Source organism: Giraffa tippelskirchi, chromosome 11, assembly GCF_054371585.1.
Source record: "Giraffa tippelskirchi isolate mGirTip1 chromosome 11, T2T-mGirTip1v1.2.pri, whole genome shotgun sequence".
Taxonomy (NCBI): Eukaryota; Metazoa; Chordata; class Mammalia; order Artiodactyla; family Giraffidae; genus Giraffa; species Giraffa tippelskirchi.
The window spans coordinates 21,565,700-21,582,160 of record NC_137285.1 but is presented as its reverse complement, the minus strand read 5'-3'; the positions used below and the strand labels follow the sequence as shown (position 1 = coordinate 21,582,160).

The 16,461-nt window shown below is 45.7% G+C and overlaps 1 protein-coding gene and 1 long non-coding RNA gene across 9 annotated transcripts in view; one reads left to right on the top strand and one right to left on the bottom strand.

Annotated features, from left to right (window-relative positions):
• The window catches only part of TMEM132B (transmembrane protein 132B), a 354,195-nt gene extending 352,232 nt beyond the window's left edge, over positions 1-1,963 (bottom strand). For 5 of the 8 annotated variants that reach the window (XM_081540520.1, XM_081540523.1, XM_081540521.1 and 2 more), the window contains exon 1: positions 763-882. The gene's annotated coding sequence lies outside the window, so the exon portion shown is untranslated. Of the gene's footprint in view, positions 1-599; positions 705-762; positions 883-1,360 lie in introns of those variants that run through there. The other 3 variants (XM_081540527.1, XM_081540522.1, XM_081540525.1) reach the window with 3 other exon arrangements.
• Positions 1,327-16,461, top strand: part of LOC145526008 (uncharacterized) — a 29,764-nt gene continuing 14,629 nt past the window's right edge. Inside the window, exons 1-3 of the long non-coding RNA XR_014068586.1 lie at positions 1,327-1,408; positions 9,080-9,450; positions 14,703-14,867. This is a non-coding gene — a long non-coding RNA (uncharacterized LOC145526008). The remainder of the gene's footprint in view (positions 1,409-9,079; positions 9,451-14,702; positions 14,868-16,461) is intronic.

Genomic DNA, 16,461 nt, shown 5'->3' with positions numbered 1-16,461 from the left:
CACGTGCTGCAACTACTGAAGCCCGTGCACCCTAGACCCATGCTCCACAGCAAGAGAAGCCACCGCAGTGAGAAGTCCGAGCACCGCAACTACAGAATAGCCCCCACTCTCCACAACTAGAGACCCAGCACAGTTGAAACAAAACAAATCAATTATCTTTTAGAAAAAGCCCCAAGCTCCCCAAAAGCTCTCAGCAAAGCCCTTTTCTAGGACGGAGGAGGGAGGGGAAACGGTTGTTGTTGCCAACATCTTGGCATCAGATCCTTTGTTCTTGAGGTCAGGCCATGGTCAGGTAAGGATGTTTCTGTAAACCTCCACCAAACAAATGTTATTCTCTGTCCTGACAAGAAAGGGTAAGGTCCCAAGGCACAACTTTCACCCTTTGAGGTCCAGGAAGGGCTAAGAGGAGGCAGAATTCAGTTGGCGGCTCCCTCAGGGCTAAGTCCCCAGACCCTGTCCAGCTGTCATCACTAAGGGAGCAGGCACCCAGGACCCAGCCAGCCCTCAGGCCGCCCATACGGTGGGAGCCAGGTCCCGCAGACTTCATCCTATGCAGACAGCCACTGCCGTTAGGTTGCAGGGATGAGGGGGAAGCTCACCTCTGCCTCAAGGTCTGGACCCAACCTGTGGGAGGCATTGTGAGGGCTCTGGAGCTCTGCAGGACACAGCCCCCAGCCTGTTCACTGGGTCACCCTCTTTCCCTTGCTCACCTACTGGCCTGAGGCCGGGTAAGCCAGAGGAGCCCAGGATTCTGCCTCTTACCTCACTTTCCACCTGACGACCACCTGTCCAACCATAGACCAAACTGCCTCACTCAGGATCACTCCTTGACAGTGGTTGCTTGTGGGCTGGGCCTAATGCAGTGCCAATCAATGGTTGAGCAAGACCACTAACGGTCACTCCTTGACAGTTGGTTGCTTGGGGGAGGGGCCCACTATGGCACTGACCAATGACGGAGCAGGACCACTAACGGTCATTCCTTGACAGTTGGTCACTTGTGGATGGAGCCCAATACAGCACTGACCAATGGCTGAGCAAGACCATTAACTGTCATTCCTTGACAGTTGGTCGCTTGTGGGTGGGGCCCACTACAGCACTGACCAATGGTTGAGCAAGATCACTAACTGTCACTCAAGAGTTGGTTGCTTGAGGGAGGGGCCCACTGTGGCACTGACCAACTACCGAGCAGGACCACTAACGGTCACTCCTTGACAGTTGGTCAGTTGTGGGTGAGGCCCACTACAGTGCTGACCAATGGCCGAGCAGGACCAATAATGATCCAGCGGTAATCACTGCCTAGTAACAGGGTGGGGAGGTAATGGCCCACAGCAACAGCCTGCATGCCAAGAGCTGCACTCACCTGTGTTCTGTTACACATGTTGCTTCCTTCTCATGCAGTTCCAGAATGGTAGGTAGCTTCTAAGATGATCTCTAATATTCATCACCTGATGGCATTCATGGTTTTTGTGTGGTCCCCTCCCCTTGAGTAAATTTCTTCTGATCACTGTCATATCTCAGTGTGGAAGGGAGATCACTTCTGTGATTAGGTCATAAGAAACTGTCACTTAGTCACTTTGGTGAAGCCACTCTCTTCTATATGGAGAGGACCACGTGTCAAAAACCTAAGGCTCTCAGTCTAAGAACCCACAAAAACTGAATCCTGTCAACAACCATGTAAGCACAGAAGCCAACTCTTCCATGGTCAAGCCTTCAGATGAGAGCTCAGCCCTGACCTACACCGTAATAGCAGCCTTGTGAGAGATCTGGAAACAGAAGCTAACCTGCACGGGATTCCTGACCCACAGAAACCTTGAAGTGATACATGCAGATAGTTTTAAGCCATCAGTTTGTGGCTTAAACTTGTTACATAGCAATAATAACGGATACATTCAGGCTCACATCCTCCCAGCTTACCAACTGCAACAGAAAAGGAAGCTTCCCTCCCCCAGTGCTTGCAACAAACATCCTAGAACTGGATTTCATTGGCCCAGCTTGGGTCATGTGCCCAAGCCTGAGCCAATCCTTGAAGCCTAGGAGATGAGATGTTCTGGCTGGTCAGGCACAAGTCATGAGCCTGCCCATGGAGGAGTAGGAGGAGAAAGTTATCAATAACCAAACCTCAAAGCCAGGAAGCAGTGATTCCCCAAAACAAAATCAGGGTGTTACTCTCAGAGGAAGGCAAAATAGCAGTCAACCACTATCATACAACAAGATTTGGTATGAGGTAATGTGGAATAAGAGATAAGGGGGGGAAAAGCACAAAAATGAACACCAGGGCACATGGCAAGTGTTCAATTAAAAACTCAGTGGCTGGAGAAGAAGATTAAACCAGGGCTAACATTTATTACAGACCCATGTGAATTCAAGCACTACATTGAATTCTTACACAAGATCTCCCTTAATCCTGAAAACATTCCAAAGTGTAGGAGCTCTTACTTTCCCCCTTTCACAGATGAACATGCTGTGGCACAGAGAGGTTAAGTAATTCACCCAAAGTCACAGAGCAAGCAAGTGGCAGAATGGGGATTTAAACCCAAGCAGTCAGGCAATGGCACCCCACTCCAGTACTCTTGCCTGGAAGATCCCATAGATGGTGGAGCCTGGTGGGCTGCAGTCCATGGGGTTGCTAAGAGTCGGACACGACTGAGTGACTTCACTTTCACTTTCACGCATTGGAGAAGGCAACGGCAACCCACTCCAGTGTTCTTGCCTGGAGAATCCCAGGGACGGCGGAGCCTGGTGGGCTGCCGTCTATGGGGTCGCACAGAGTCGGACACGACTGAGGTGACTTAGCAGTAGCAGTATTAGTCTGACACTGCAATTCAAGATCTTAATTTCAGTCATCTCTTTGAAACCAGTTTTTAAGAGCAGCTGAAGGAGGAGCAAACTGTATAACCAAGCACTAAGATATAGAAAGCTGACAGGAGGTGCTACAGAAGTTCATCTCTCATTCAAACACTTATTAAAAACTTCCACAAAGAAAGAGAATAAGAGTTAGGGAACCATACAGGATGGCAAAGCTTGAGAAAGAAATTCCAGCAGCTTCCTCTCTCATATCGTCCTCAATACTGTAATGAAGAGAAGCAGAAGTTAGTTGCCCTTACAAAATAATCTGAGATGACAGGCAAATTGATCAAGTAGGAAAAGGAGGCAACTCTGGAGCCTGTTTAAGTGAAGCTGGTACAAACGGTGAGGCCAACCCCCCTCTTCCCCAGCACTTTTTTCTCCTGAAATATACAGACCTTCTTAACAGCTCAGCCCATAAATTTAAAAGAAAAACACTTTAACTGGGCTGGGCGTGGGGGGGTGGTGGGTGGAAGAGAAAAAAATATCATAGGGAAATTAAAAATTCATCATAAATTCATGGTGCTTTCTAAAGAACTTGTTGCATTAGAAAGGAATGTGTCTGTGTTAAGTGCTATGGAGGCAAAGACTGGGGAACAGAAGATGGCTCTCTTCTAAGACTGAAGCTCCCAGAATCTAGAGAAATGCCGTGAGTAGAGGGACTAGCATTTCTAAGTCCTTTGGGGACCATCCATTGCTGGAACCACTGAGAATGGAGCCTTGGGAAGCATCGGCAGGTCCTTGTCATCAAAAAGCAAGCACCTCTTGGAAGAGGCCTGGGTTCTAAGAACCAGCCCCTGACCATTCCTGTTTTTCTGTTAACTCCACTTCTTCAGGTGTCAGTTCTTTTAATAACTGTCACTCAGTCACACCCTGCCTGGCTTTCCTCAAACGTCTGGAGATCCGGGTTAGGTGCTGATTTCTGCGCAGTGTTTCTGCTGGATAGAATGGACATTTGCATATCTTTCTAAACCTCCTTTTGATGTTTGGGGAATCCTCCATCTTCTGTGTGCTTAGTTGCTCAGTCATGTCCAACTTTTTGTGACCCTATGGACTGTAGTCCGCCAGGCTCCTCTATTCATGGAATTCTCCAGGCAAGAATACTGGAGTGGGTTGCCATGCCCTCCTCCAAGAGAACTTCTGAACCCAGATCTCCCGCATTGCAGCCAGATTCTTTACCATCTGAGCTACCAGGGAAGCCCTAAGGCAGAGGAAAATCACTAAATACACCTTGATATTTCCCTGCCATGAAATAGCAGGCAGTGATTGAAAAAAAATAGTTCTATATGTACATGGATACTGGGGAAGAAATTATATATAGTCCTACAGGAAAAAATACACAACAAACTGATAAATAGAGTAGTTACCTTTGGGAAGAAAATTACACAAAGGGGACTTGGGGCCTATCTGTCACATTTTTTAAACCACTTTCACAGCTTTGACAGAGACAGTGTTGTGCAATCGCCAAACTGCTTTCACCCAGAAAAACTGTTTCCCAGGTTCCCATCCTAGGAGGAAGAATAAAATCTCAAACACAAACACGCACACAGACAAACACACACACACACAGTGCAATTATAAAAGATCCTGATTGTTTATACCTTCTCTTCAAATGCTTTGCTATTCCTGCTAAAGTATTCATCCCCAGCTACTAATTATCCCCCCAATATCCATTCTTTTGTCAGAGTAACAGAACTTTTATTTTCAGCAACTTCAAAGGAAGACTGCATTCCCCAGATTCCTTCACAACTATATGTGGCCATGTAATCTCATCATAACCAACAGGATATAAGTAGAAGCATCTTGGGGCTGCTTCTAGGACTTTTCTGTAAAAGATAATTGATACAAATCCTTTACCCTTTCTTTATCTGCACCCCCATCCTGGTGCCTGGAATGAAGATGAGATGGCTGTACCTGTAGCTGCCATTTTGGGCCATGAGGGCAAAGACCTCAACCTTGAAATGGTAGAAGGAGAAAGGGTCCATGAGGCTTTCACAGAACAGAGCCAACCTACAGTCCTGGGCTACCGAGCTCCAGAATCTGACTTGGGAAAGAAATAAACTCTTAACTTTTTAAGCCAACACTTTTTTTTTTCAACCAAGCCACACAGCTTGTGGGATCTTAGTTACCCTACCAGGGAGCAATCCTGGGACCTGGCAGTGAACATCAAGTCCTAACCACTGGACTGCCAGGTAATTCTCATGTCATCACTATTTTAATTCTCTGTCACTCACGGATGACCCCATTTTCAATAAATACACCCATCACACCACAGCCCGGCTTTATTTCCCCAGTGAAACACCAAGGAGCATCCCTCCTGGGTCGCCTGAATCCCATGCAACTTAGCCCCCAGCACCAGCAAAGCAAAGCATCAAATTCAGGAGGTCCCAAACAAGGCAATCTCACCAGCCCCAGTGGGGACCCAGAAACCCTAAGAGAAAGAGCCAGGCTCTCTACTTAAAAATCAGCATTATTTTTTTTTTTTTAATTAGCACTATTGTGGCTGAAATGTCTCAAACTTTTCTGATTTCCTCCCTTGAAACTCCCCCACTCCTTTCCCACCACCCCCACCTTCATTCTTTCACTAAGGTCAGTAGTCCAGCCACACCTTTCCCATGCTAATAAAATAATATAAAAGCACATGTGTGAAGGGATGGGAGAGGGGTGAGAGGCAGCATGGTCTGCTGGTTAATATCCAAAGTACCTGGATTAAAACTCCAGCCCTGGTAGGAATGCAAATTGATACAGCCACTATAGAGAACAGTATGGAGATTTCTTTATAAAACTAGGAATAAAATTACCATATGACCCAGCAATCCCAACCATAATTGAAAAAGACACATGTACCCCAGGTTCATCACAGTACTATTTACAATATCCAGGACATGGAAGCAACCTAGATGTCTACTGACAGATGAATGGAAAAGTTGTGGTATATATATACAATAGAATATTACTCAGCCATAAAAAGGAACAAATTTGAGTCAGTTCTAGTGAGGTGGATGAACCCAGAGCCTGTTTTACAGAGTCAAGTAAGTTAGAGAAAAACAAATATCATATACTAATATATATACATGGAATCTAGCAAAATGGTACTGATGAACCTATTTGCAGGGCAGGAATAGAGAGTCAGGGGGCTTCCCTGGTGGTTTATCAGTAAAGAATCCACCAGCAATGCAGGAGATATGTGTTTGATCCTTGGGTCAGGAGGATCCACTAGAGAGGGAAATGGCAACCCACTCCAGTATCCTTGCCTGGGAAATCCCATGGACAGAAGAGGCTGATGGGCTACAGTCCATGGGGTCACAAGAGTCTGACATGACTTAGCAACTAAACAACAACAACAAATAGAGACTCAGATGAGAGAACAGACACATGGACACAGCAGGGACAGGAGAGGGTGGGACGAATTGAGAAAGTAGCATTAAAATATATATACCACCATATGCAAAGCAGATAGCCAGTGGGAATTTGCTATATGATTCAGGGGACTCAAACAGGGGCTATGTGACAGCCTAGAGGGGTAGGATGGGGTAGAAACTCGGAGGGAGGTTCAAGAGGGAAGGGACGTATGTATACCTATGGCATATTCATGTTGATGTATGGTAGAAACCAACACAATATTATAAAACAATTATCTTTCAATTAAAAATAATTTTTTAAATGGATATAATAATAATATCCACACATCTCCCAGGCTTGTTGAGAATGAGTTCATACATGTAGACATATTAGAACCATGACTGCCATATAGAAAGCACCATCTAAATATAGCTATTTTATACACACAGGAGACTTTGGGTCAGTTGTTTTTATTAAAATGGCATGCACAGTCTAAGTTATCCTGCTGCTCACTTTTCTCCTTGACAATAAGCCCTGGTCATCCCTCCAGGACAAGGGAGGTCCAATCCATTCTTTTTAATAGCTACATAGTGGTCCAAGCCTGTAAATACCACTATTTAGTCCAGAATTACTTTATTGATGAACAATCAAGGTTTTTTTTTCTCTTTCTCACCATTACAGACAATACTGCTATAAATATCCATGAGCATACAATCTTACCAGTGGTGCTTTTATTTCTAGAAAGCATAGGTTTCCCAGCAGTGAGATTGCTGGGTCAAAGATCAAGTTCTCTTTTCATATATATTAGCAGGTTACATTCCAAATAGTCTGTGTTTTCAACCAAAGCAACTAAGATATGTGTGAGATCACTGGACTGGGGTTTCAGAGGTCACATGCACAAAACGGAAGCCCCAGGAGATTCAGGAGCAGCCAGAAGAGAACCCACAAAGGGCGGGAGGGGTAAGTGTTGGCTCCTTGAGGGAAGAGTACCAGAGGTATCAATTCAGTCATGAGAGCTCTCCCTACCTGGTGCGGGGTTTGAGGGGGGGTGGATGCGGGGTTGGGGGTGGGGAGGGAATGTCCCCACCTCACTTGGTAGCCTGTCATAGTAAATTTTTTTTCCTTCTGGTGGAAGCACCCAGATTTTCTTTTGGGAAACAATTCCCTGACTATCTCTCCAGCAAGTTCCTTCCAATTCTGACTCCCAAGATGAGCTTCTGACTTAAGTGTGGCTGATCAGATGAAGGATTCCATCCCCACAGCCACAGTTCCTGGTTGAGAGGTCAGCACACAACTCATGTTAGTCTAGTAAAAGTCAGTCCTGTGATTCTTGCTGGGACGATTAAGAAAGAGACATTTGATTTTTGCTGGTTGGAGAAAAGCCGATAGCCAACTTTGCCATCAAAGAATTAGATGAACACGGGGAAAAAGAGAACCAAGAGACAGAGGGAGAGCATAAGCTCTCATTAGAAGAGCGTTAAACCCCTGGATCTAGCCATGCCTGAAGCTGTTTCCTCCTTAAGCTTCCCACCTTCAGAGACTAGTATAAAAATTCCCTATTTTGTACTTTGCAACTACGATAATCCAGATTTAATACACTGGCATACTCTTGCATTTGACACATCATCTCCATGAGTGCACCGAAAATCTTAAATTCGGAAACTTAAAATATCACAGACCTCGGTGTCACAGATAAAAGAGAAAAGGCTATGTTAATCTTTAAAACAACCAAATATGAAAAAACACAAGGTCATAAAAGAGATCCATTGATTGGAGTCATTCTGAGTATAAAATAACTAACCAGTAGGTTCCTTTAATACTAGCTCCCTCCAGCAGCATCCCTACAAGGGGTCTTCTGAGCTGTGAGCCATCAAGCTTTGCCTGCAGAGTAAAAAATATCTCCCACACACATGTGCTACTATTTTTAAAATGTTACATAAATGCTACTGTAATTGCCAAAACCTAGTCGTTCAGAAGCATTACTGAATTGATGGCAACTTTCAATCAATATGTTTTTCTTTTTTAACCAAGAGATACCAAACCCACAGTTCTTCTTATTCAAACAAGCTGGATAATCTTTTAGACATTAAAAGGGGATACTTGTTTTGACCATAGGGGGCTATAAACACACATTTACAGAGCATTCCCTGCTTGAACGTTTAAGGCAAACTTTGTCTTTGAAAGGGCCAGATAGTAGGCAATTTATTTAGGCTCTGCAAGCCATATGATCTCTGTCACAACTACTCAACCCTGCCCTTGTTGTGAGAAAGCAACCATAGATAGTAAGTAAACAAACAGGCTTGGTGCAATAAAACTTTATTTACACAATAAACAGGTCAAGGGCCAGATTTGGTCTATGGACCATAGCCTGGTGATGGCCAATTTAATGGGTACAGAAAACAACAAGCAATGAGACAGAAGCCAAGGCCAGCACAGGGTCAGATGGAATTTACACATCTCTCAACTGTTGTGAAATTGGATGAAAAAAATAAAATTTGATTGACATGCAACTTTTCTGCTACACACCTACTAAATAAAGCAAAGTATACCTGCGTGGCACACTAACAATAATAAACTGGGCCAATTACATCATGAACACAGGAGAAACTTTTTTCTTAGAATATCAGTGGTTCCAGCAAGAAAAATGAACCCCACACTAAAGCTGATAGGTGCACAGCTCAAATCTGACCTCCACCTCCAATTTCCAGGGGCAAATAGTACATCTGAACACTGGTTTCCTCAACTGTCCTACCAACATTATTAATAACTGCTCCCATCTATTAAGCACTTAGCATGTGCTGGGCATTTGCTAAGAAGCATTTGCATCTATCGCCTCATAGGATCTTCTTAACTTTATCCTCGTTAATGATGTGTCTTTATGTCTGTCTGACAGATGCGGAAACACAGGCTCATCCATCCCAACCTTCTCCCCAGGGCCATTGGGAAGAACGCATAAAAGGCAAAAACCCAACTTACAGATAGATGTTAAGTTCGGTTTGTTAAGTCCACCGTTAGCATACATTGATTTGAGGGACTTCTCTGGTGGCCTAGTGGTTAAGAATCCACCTGCCAATGCAGGCGGCACCAGTTCGATCCCTGGTCTAGGAAAATCACACATGCCGCAGAGCAACTACATGCCACAGCTACGGAAGTCAGCATGCCCTGGAGCCTGTGCTCCATAAGAGAAGCCACCAAAAGGAGAAGCCTGCACACCGCAACAAGAGAAAGCCCATGCACAGCAACAAAGATCCAGTGCAGCCATAAGTAAATAAATATTTTTATATATATATATATATATATATAAATGTATATATTGATTTGGCCCCTATTCTAAGTACAGAGGTAGGTATATAATTGGCTCCCAATAAATATTTATTGAATGAATCTATCAATCAGCATATCCCATAGGGCAAGCTTCCAACTACGCTCCAAATCTCACCACTTCTCACCTCCTCTCTAGCTACCACTTTGATCCAAGCCACCAACATCCTTGGACTATTACAATAGCCCCTCAGGGCTCTCCCTGCTTCTGGTTCCTGTGACTCAAAGCACAGTCTCCTCTGCTCAAACCTGCCAATAATTCCAGACTCACTCATTCGAGGAAAAAGCCACAGTCCTTACCAGGCTCTGGTCCCTATAACCTCATCTACTACTCAGCCCAGCCTCAGTGGCCTCCTTTCTGTCCTTGAACCTGCCAAGCACCTTCCCACCTCAGGGCCTTTGCACTGGCTGTTCCCTCTGCCTGGAACACTTGGCTGCCTCACTTCCTTAGGTCTTTACTCAAAATCACCTTCCTGATCCTGCTCTTTAAAATTGCAAAACATCCCTTCCTAGCGCTCCTTCTCTGCTCCCTCACTTCATGTTTCTCCAAAACTACTTACAACCATTTACTAAACAGAAAATTTTAGTTATTTAGCTATTTCACTGTCTATTTCCCTGTGCCTTAATCCTAACCCCACGAGGAGAGGGACCTTTGCCTGCCTTGTACCGGCCATATCATCAGCTCCGAGTATAATGCCTATCACAGTGCAGGTGCACAGGAAAACATGTGTCTATGAACAAAGGCAGAATGATGGAAGGAAGACAACCGGGGTGAGGTTTTGAAGATCAGCACAGGGGACGCAGGTCCATTTTACAGATGGGGAACCTGAGACTCAGAGAGGTCAAGGAGCCAGATCAGTGCTCCCAGATCTTCCAATTTCTTGAGAGAAGCCAGAAACCTGGATATTGACATCTTCCACTTTTTAAATGCCAGTAAGGAACAAGAGAAGCCTGCAGACCAGATATGGCCCAGAGGCAGCCAGCGGCTCTCCACTGGCCTGGAAAAGTTCCATTGCAATGTCACCCTAAAAACAACCTTTTTTGGGGAAAATGACATTTTCCATCTACACCGTGCACCTCCCCTTCCACTCCCTCCTGCCCAGTCTTTGGAACAGACTCGGGGAGAACAGAGTCCCCTCCCACCTGGCCACTTCCAGCCTCATTTGCCAAAGCATCCTCACCACTCTGCCCAGGTGCCCCCATCCCCGCTCACCTGGCCCCCTCAGCTCACCCAGGAGAGCCTGCAGCGGCAGATGGCACAATTACAGAGAGAAACATAGCAAACCAAGGATATAAATCCATCCGCAGCGCACAGCAGGGAGAGAACCAGGCAAATAAAGGGAGCCACAGGTTCCGAGAGCCTGGAGAACAGGCAGGGCCCATCCACCACTCCAGAGTTCTGGAAAGAAAGCCAGGACCCTCCACCAGGTGCACGGAGTCAGCCCCGCGAGCTTCAGTCTGCAGCCACAGCAGTATTTTTACGTGTCCATTTGCTCCAGTGCATTAAGAGTCCTGGTGGGAGGCATTCCAAGCACAAGCAGACATTAGAGATGCAGTATTTTCTCAGTCACCCTTCCTAGGCACTGAATCCTGGGCTCCGAAGCACAGCCATGATGAGTGAGGTCCCCCAACGGATTAATTTAGGTTAACATGGCAAAACAGCCGAGGCTCAGAAGTGCTGGGCAATTCTAGAGTCTCCATCACCTTCAGTAATAAAATACAGCAAATCCAATTGGACTCTATTGATTTTTTTTAATGTAACTATTTTGGGGCCAAAACATAAGGAGAGGGTATTGATCAGTTCAGAAGTCAGGTGTCAGGGAGGGGAGTTCTGTACGCCCCAACTGTGGCCCCAAGGCAGACTGAGCAAGAGAAGATGACAGAATTCAACTTCAAAGAACCTGGGCTTATTTCCCACCTTCCCTTGGCAGAGAATGAGCATCAGGGGTCCCTCCTGCCCTGACTTGCCGGGAAGATGCCAAACACCTGGATGGAGAATAAAAGTGACGAGTGACCCTGCTTTATTTCTCCCAGTGGGGCTATCACCACCTGACACTAAATTATGTATCTGTCCATTGTTTTATTATTGTCTTACTCTGCCAGAATGATGACTTCTCAGAGTGGGGGCTGTGTCTTTTCTGCTCCCTGCTCTGAACCCAGTGCTGAGCACCAATATGTCTGTTGAATGAATGATTGAGCTCAAGTGGTCAATGACCTTCTTGGTCATTTGATGCGGGCCAGGCACCATGCAAAGAACCTTGCAGAGATTTGAATTCCTCCTGCCTCTGACACCATTCTCCAGGTTGGCTCGTTCTGATCCATTAGGTCTCAGATAAGAAAAATGCCACCTTCTCCAAGAAGCCTTCCTGGATCGCCCATACTCTTCATATTGCATTGCTTTGCACTGAATACGAGGAGCATCAATTACTGTCTGAGACATTCGTGGTTATGGATTTGCTGGCTTCTTGTCCCTTGCTCAGTCATACCACACCTGCCCTAGAATGTAAGCCCCCGAGGTCACACGCACCTAAGCCTGAAGGTGGGGAAACTGAGGCAAAACTCCAAGCCATGCAGGTACCTTAGGGAGAGGGGAGACAGGAGTCAAGCACTTTGGAGAGGAGACCCCACCCTGCCAGTCACGAGCTGTGAAGTCCTCAGTGAGTCCCTGAGTTCCTCTAAGTCTCGGTGCTCCTTCTCCATCTGGGAATACATTCGAGCCCTGCGGGGAGACCCAAGAATCCAGCAAAATCCTGGAATGAGAAACCACTCGGTAGGCAGCCTTATCCTTCTCTTCACAGGTTTGACTGTTGCAGCAAAGAGCCCATCAGCCCCTTCCTTCCTGCCTCTCTTCCCCCCACCCACGAAGGACACCCCTCCACCAGTCTCCCTGTTAGTGTCTCCCAACCTTGTGCCAACATCAGCAGGAGAGTTGAAGGCCTGCTGTAGTCTGAACGGTTGTGTCCCTCCAGACTTCATATGTGGAATCGTAACCCCCAATGTGATGACAGTAGGAGGTGAGCCTTTGGTGAATGAGCTCATGAGGATGGGGTCTCATGATGGGATTAGTACCTTTATAAGAGACCCCAGGGACTTCCCTAGTGGTCCAGCAGTTAAGAATCCACCTTCCAATGCAGGGGGTAGGGGTTCGATCCCTGGTTGGGGAACTAAGATCCCACATGCCATGGGGCAACCAAGCCCTAGCGCCACAATTAGAAAGCCCGCATGCCTGACTACTGCATTTGTGGGCTGTGGAGCCCATGCTCCACAACAGGAGAAACCCGCACACTGCAACAAAGAGCCTGTGTACTGCAACTAAGACCCAATGCAGCCAAAAAAAATTAATATATTTTTAAAAGAGAGAGACCTCAAAGAGCTCTCTCGCCCCTTCTACCAAGTGAAGACACGGTGAGAAGACGAGCATCTATGAACCAGGAAGAGGGTTCTCATCAGACGGTAACTATGCTGGCGCCTTGACCTTGGACTTCCCAACCTTCAGAACTGTCAAGAATAAATAAATGTCTGTTGTTTATAACCCACCCAGGGAGTGGTACTTTGTTATCACAGCCAGGATGACTAAGACAGGGCTCATTCTACACATGGGGAAACTGAGTCTTGGAGAGGTCAGGGGGCTAGAAGGGGCTAGATTCAGATCTCCCAATTTCTTGAAAGAAGCCAGAAACCTGGATGGAGATATTGACATCTCCCACTTTTTATGTTGGCAACTAAGAAGAGATGCCTGCAGGCCAGACATGACCCAAAGACAGCCTGAAGCCTTCCACACAGGCTCAATTTACCAAAACACCAAGTCCTGGATAGACCTAGAGATAGTCATACTAAGTGGAGTAAGCCAGATAAAGAAACATAGAAATCACATAATGTAGCTTACTTGTGGAATCTAAAAAGATGGCAGAAATGAACTAATTTACAAAACAGAAATAGACCTATAGACTTAGAAAACAAACTTTATGGTTACCAAAGGGGAAGGAATGAAGGATAAATTAAGAGTATGAAATTAACATATGCATACTACTATATATAAAATAGATAACCAACAAGGACCTATAGGTTCTTATATAGCACAGGAAACAATACTCAATATTTTTTAATAACCTATAAGGGGAAGAATCTGAAAAAGAATATATATGTATAACTAAATCACTGTGCTGTACACCTAAAACCAACACAACATTGTAAATCAACTATACTTCAATAAAATTTTTTTAATTTTAATAAAATACATATTGCTAAATTATAAGATGCAAAACTACTGTAAAAAGGAGTTTAAAAGGAGAAGGGAATGACAGAGGACGAGATGGTTGGATGGCATCACCGACTCAATGGACATGAGTTTGGGCAAGCTCTGGGAGACGGTGAAGGACAGGGAAACCTGGAGGGCTGCAGTTCATGGGGCTGCAAAGAGTCACACAACTGAGCAACTGAACAACAACAACAGTTTAAAATGAACATTCTAGAAGTACTAGAAAATATCAAGTATTTTCAAAACAGTATTTGGGACTAAAAAGAAGTGCCACACCCTGCCTTGCCAATGTACCCCCTCAGCTCCTAAGCAAGGGACTTGCCTTTAAAGGCACCAGAATTCCCAAAAATGGGTTTCTCAAAAAAGACTGAGCTCTGTTTCCAACTCAAAACACATCCCTGAATCCGCTGGGCCCAAATTAGTCTCAAAGTCCAATAAATTGCCCACAAAACTCAGTGTTTACAAACACAGAGAAGGTAGCAGCTAAGAGCACTGACTCTGAGACAGATACACTGTGCTTTCACATCCATGGCCCATCCTTTTGTGGCTGTGACCTTGACAGGTCAAGGCACCTCTCTGGGCCTCAGTTCCCTCATCTGTAAAGTGGGGCAAACACAAGTCCTGAGCCCATGGAGGCCATTGAGGATTCAATGAAGTAAAATCAGAAGGGGGCTTAGAATGCACAGTAAGTGTAGATTGGGGTTAGTTGCAGTGTTTCTGATTCTCAGCTACACTGAACTGGAAGAACCAGGGCAGGAGACAAAATGGAAAGGTGGGGGATGTCTGTCTGCCAAAGTCTCACCCTTTAATGTAACTGTCTAATCCCTCGAGGGCACAGAACTCAAAGGATTCCTAGTTGCCTGCAGAGTTGATGCCAATCTGTTTGACTTCTATGGCTGGAAACCTTAGCTTGAATTAATAGGTGTATTTCTTGCAGAGAGAGCAGAAAAAAAGTGAAATAACCACCCACCACCTTGGAATGTGGATCTGGCTTGTCCACACAGTTCTGTGCAAGGTTGTGGAGGCAAATCTGGCTGTGTGAGGAGGTGGATAAGGCACAAACCAATGCCTGGGCTGGAATCCTGACCCTGTGTGACCTCAGGCAAGTTACTTGGCATCTCTGGACCTCAATATATCCTCATCTGTAAACTATGAATAGTGAGAGTGTTCATTTACCCTGTATTACAGTATTTCACCCTGTTTAGATGAGGAAAAGTCTGAGATGGTCCCTGCAACACAGGGAGCAACTTCAGAAGCATGTGAATCCATCATCACCCCATCATTCCATCACCATCATCATCATTACCATCACCATCATCACCAATCACCATCATCACCAACATCATCACCATCACCGTCATCGTTACCATCATTATCATCCCATCACCATCATTACCATCACTGTCATCATCACCATCATGACCAACGTCATCATCTCCATCATCATCATCACAATCCCATCACCATCATTACCATCACTGTCATCATCACCATCATCATCCCATCACCATCACTACCATCACTGTCATCATCACCATCATGACCAACATCATCATCTCCATCACCATCTTCACAATCCCATCACCATCATCACCATCACTGTCATCATCACCATCATCATCCCATCACCATCATCACCATCATCCCACCTCCATTACCATCATCATCACCAACATCATCACCACCACCACCATCATCATCATTGTCATTGTGATGATTTGCTACCTGCCTTTTGAGTTGACATTTGCTATTTTGGCCACCCCCAGCAGCCGTCATTCTCACGACCTTGGGCTCCTTAAATGGAGTCACAATTCTCTGAAGGACCAGAAAGTAGAACTCCTTGACCAGAAAGGCTCCTCTGTGTAGGGTGGAAAAGTCCTAGGTGAGGAGTTTAAAAAAAATACAAGAGAAATTACAGGAACCATGAGCCCTGATCTGTCACCAATTCACTGTGTGACCCTGAGCAAGTCACTTTCCATGCCTGAGTCTCCTTTGCCATTTGCAGAGAGGGTTGTTGGAGGAGATGCTCCAGAACACTTCTTGCTCTCCAAGGCCAATCATTTACTCTGGAAAGACTTGGTGGGACCACTACCACCCCATGTTGCTGCCTCAGGTGCCAGGGTGCCTCATCTCCCTATGGTGATAGGAGATGATTCATCTGCTGAATCCCATAGCTTCAAAGGGAAATGTACTCTCTCCATTCCCATTCAATTTTAGAGCCAGGAGAAAAAAAAAAGGAGGTGCCCAGTCACATACAATGGGGGAGGGAGGCGATGCGCATACATCCAGGCACAAGGCCCCTGAAAGAGCTCTGCCGGCCCAGAGACCACCCTCTCAGATTTCACGTCAACAAACGAGGGGTTTCTTGTGCTCCTTTGGACCATGGCAACCACTTCCCTCATTGTTGGCTTCAAGCATCGCAGCTCATGCAGAAGCCTCATGCCTCCCAAGTTCCCTGCATCCGGTGGCAGGCGGGAGTTAGGAAGGCAGAATGAAATGATTTACTCTGGGAACCTCCACGGTACAGCCATTAAATCACTGGGTTGGGGGGGAAAGGCGACAGCACTGGCATACCACTCGCTGTCATCCCCAAGGCCACCTCTTTAAAGAGCAACATCACACACAGGCAAACCCCCCAAAAAAAATCACTATTGTAATGAGAAAGAAATATACCACATGCCACACCAAGGTGCCAG